Source organism: Elgaria multicarinata, chromosome 2 (genome assembly GCF_023053635.1).
Source record: "Elgaria multicarinata webbii isolate HBS135686 ecotype San Diego chromosome 2, rElgMul1.1.pri, whole genome shotgun sequence".
Taxonomy (NCBI): domain Eukaryota; kingdom Metazoa; phylum Chordata; class Lepidosauria; order Squamata; family Anguidae; genus Elgaria; species Elgaria multicarinata.
The window spans coordinates 161,680,693-161,684,829 of NC_086172.1; positions in this window are offsets into that span (position 1 = coordinate 161,680,693).

A 4,137-nucleotide genomic window follows, 5' to 3' on the forward strand; every position below is an offset into this window, starting at 1 on the left:
GTGAAATTCCCTCTTCATCACAACAGTTAAAGCTGCAGGTGCCTTGCCCTCTTTTAAATCTGGTCACTCTAGTATAGCTCCTGCAGCTTTAACTGTTGTGATGAAGAGGGAATTTTACCAGGTTCCCCATATATACAAATGACACCTGCTGAAATTCCCTTTTCTATACAACTGTTAAAGATCCAGGAGCCCTGTCCTCCTTTTCATATGGTCACCGTATTAGCCATTAGTCTGGGAAACGCCTCCAGCGCAAAGCCAGAGGATGGCAACAGACTAGCGCTGCAGGTCTGCACCCCCTTGGCATGAAAAAGTCAGGGTAAGTAGCCAATATCTTTAAAATGGAGCTTCAGGGAAAAGCCCTGGGATAGCTCTGCAATGGCTGCTGCATCATGTAAATGACCTGCCGCCACTGCGGATCCATCCTGGAGCTCTCCCCGCATCAAGATGTACCCTGGGACACCACAGCCAGCAAAGCTCTAGCCCTTATTGACCCATATTAATGGTACTTGGAGAAGAGCTCGCCAGGCACATCGTAAGTCTTAAGGCACAGGCAGGTCGGTGTAGGGAGAGATGCTCTGTCTGATATTTGGTCCTAAGCTGTTTAGGGGTTTAAAGATAGGCTCTAGAACCTTGAATTGAGCTTGAAAGTGAAGAATGCAGCTCCTTAAGAATTCAGGGATCCTGATCGTGCAGAGAGTTTCACTTGCATTCAAGCAAACGTGAGTCGAACTCCCCTTTCAACCTCGCCGATTCAACATGGCAAGATCTGAACTGAGGTGGGCAGGGCCTGTGAGCTGTGAGATGGAGTAGGTGGGGGCAGTGGGTGTGGCCCCATTATTATTATTATTATTATTATTTATTTATATAGCACCATCAATGTACATGGTGCTGTACAGAGTAAAACAGTAAATAGCAAGACCCTGCCGCATAGGCTTACATTCTAATAAAACCATAATAAAACAATAAGGAGGGGAAGAGAATGCAAACAGGCACAGGGTAGGGTAAACAGGCACTGGGTAGGGTAAAACTAACAGTATAAAGTCCGCACAACGTCAAGTTTTAAAAGTTTTAAAAGCTTTAGGAAAAAGAAAAGTTTTTAGTTGAGCTTTAAAAGCTGCGATTGAACTTGTACCATTGCACCATCCACGTTAAGCCTCAGGGTCAGAACAAGAAAAGAAAACCCTCCATGGACTCCAAAGGAGGCTTTTTATCTTTTTGTAACCCCCCCTCCCCATAGAGCAATTTTATTTATTTATTTATTTAATTTATTTATTTATTCATTTATTTCATTTATATCCCACCTATTTTCCTTCAAGGAACCCAAGGCGGTGTACATAATCTTCCTCCTCTTCTCCATTTTATCCTCACAACAACAACCCTTTGAGAAAGGTTGGGCTGAGAGCCTGTGGTTGGCCCAAAGTCACCCGGTGAGCTTCCACGGCTGAGTGGGGACTAGAACCCAGACCTCCCATCTCCCAGTCCAGCACTCTAATCACTACACCACACTGGCTCTCCTCTGGATTCGAGACGGGGGGGAAATTGTTGGGGGGAGCTTTAACTCCCCCTTCTAGAGTACACACACACACACACACACACTTACACAAAGCAAACGATCAGCTGAATGTTTACTTTGGCCTTTGCACACCCCTGGAAAGTGTAGCAGTATCTCCAATTCACCTCCCTTGCCTCTGATCCAGTCGAGCAATGTTTTCTTCCCACCCTCACGGCTCTCAGCCAGGAAATCCACCCACAACTTCATTTAATGTCCTTATCATGTTCAGTCAATACTCCAAAAGGGTGTTGCCCTCCTCCTGTCCTGCACAGTTAACACAGGGACAAAATTAGGAGCTGGAGCTAGTTGCCAGTAAAAAATAGTATCTTTCCCAGCTCCTGGCGTCCCAGTTGCTTGTTCTTCAGAATAGGTTCACGGATGCCTCCTGGTCTCTTTTCTGAATGTCTGACTCCTTGCTTTATACATTTTATTCATCCTAGTCATGGAGAGAGAGTATTAAAATGGAAATGGCATCTCATGGGACAGGGCTTGATATTCTGGGAGTTGCTGTATGGCTCCAACTCTCTTCCCTCTCTCTGATGGCTTCACAGAGCCTAAGGAGGAGGGCCTTCTCTGCTGTGGCACCCCGGCTGCGGAATGAGCTCCCTAAAGAGGTTCACTTGGGTCCTACACTATACTCTTTTAGGCACCAGGTGAAGACCTTTTTTTAAATTTTCTCAGCATTTTTAACAGTTAAGCAATTTAATTTTAACTCTGCTGTTTTAAATTTGTATTTCAAAACTGCATTAATTTCGGCATTGCTGCTTGATTTTATCCTGGTTGTGTTTTTATATTGTATTTTATATTATGCTTTTATACTGTTTGTTTTAGATTTTGGATGGTTTTTATGGTTTTAATTTTTGTAAACCGCCCGGAGAGCTTCGGCTATTGGGCGGTATAAAAATTGCAATAATAAGTAAATAAATAAATAAAAATGGTGGTAGGCGCTGACTCCAAGCAAATAGTCCATCTGTTCTGACTCTGCTTTATCTTACTGGGCCCTCCTTGTAGGCCATTTCTAGAAACGACCACCATATTTCCCCCCTGCTATCATGCACGGTCATAGGAATCAGGTTGCAGTTACAGGATTAAGTCCAACAGCGACTTTATTTTCATGTCAAATGTGCTTCATTACTCAGGGAAAACATATGTAATAATTTTAGCCAGGATGGATTTTACCTGCTGCTCTGCTGCTTCAATTTTGTTGCCAGGGGCTGGCTGATTCATTTCTCTTGCAATAATGGCTTATTTGTGGTTACTGAATCATAAAAAATAATTGTAATTCATGCTATTTTTAACATATTGTTTTGCATTACCAGTGAATCGCAGGGAGAAAAAAATTGCATTTCCAAATATACATTGATAGCAATATTGCCTTTGTCTAGTTGGTACACTGTAAGTAACTGGATGTCATACTTCTTCATGGATGTCCTGCAAAGGACAACTTCAATCAACATGCCTGTGTGTCTGCACACACTATTTTAATTCACTTTTCTCCTGGTTTAATCAGACATTCGTGAGAATTGTTAAAAGGGATATATTTGCCCTTGGGTAATGGCCAAGTGGTCCAGCGGATTGGAGCCTTTTGTCCAGGAATTAATTTGAATTCAGGCCTGCCTGGTGTTGTTAATATAACCACAATCCTCTTCAGAAGAACTGCTCTTGTGTTCAGTGAGTGTTTGAATGGAGAACAGGGCTTTGACAGTTTGCAAACCCAGAAGTTTGTACCCCCCTCTGGTGACCCCTCTCCATGTCTCTGAATTCAGCTGAACAGGTGATAGGGTCCCCTATGTGCATAAGGGTTATTACGCAGTTCGATGAAATCATGTGTGCATGCACACACAATTTTCTCACCTTAATTTTCAGGGACGGGGTAGAAATTTACAAATTGTTTCAGGGGAAGGAAGGCCACCTTTTAACCTTTGACAGCCCAATCCTATGCATGCTATTGGTTTTAATGGGGCTTACTATTGGGAAGCTTGGGAGATGATTGTAGTCTTAAGGTGCAATCCTATTCATGTTTAGCCAGTATTACTAGCTGATTAATGCTGGGAGTTGTAGGACTTTTTTCTGTCTAAACATGTATAGGATGTGCTCTTAATATACCATGGCAAAGTAGCCCCTTTCTATTCCTTAAACACGTGAAAGGGTTAATCTCAGTCAGTCAGTTGTATCACTGTATTTACGAAAATTAAGTCATCGAAGGCAGATAAACCCAACTTGCTTACCATCAGTGGAGGCCCATTTTTCCCCTCAAGAGTAGTATTTTATTGACTATACAGCCAAAATAAAAATAAAAATAAAAATTGATTGATAGCAAAATACGAGACATTTGAAGAACACACACACACACACAGGACACACACTTAGTATTAGTGCCAGTGGGGAAGGGAGCTTCCTCATTAATGGAATAATTGAACTATTAGTTAATTTTACTTGTTATCTGCAGAAAAAGACAAAATAAAATTTAAAGCAATTAATATTTATTCTGCAACGTATTAAAAGAGCAGCAAGTTATCTTAATGTATTTTATAATTTTGGACCAGGCACCTTTTTATTATATATACTTGTAATGTATAAATGAA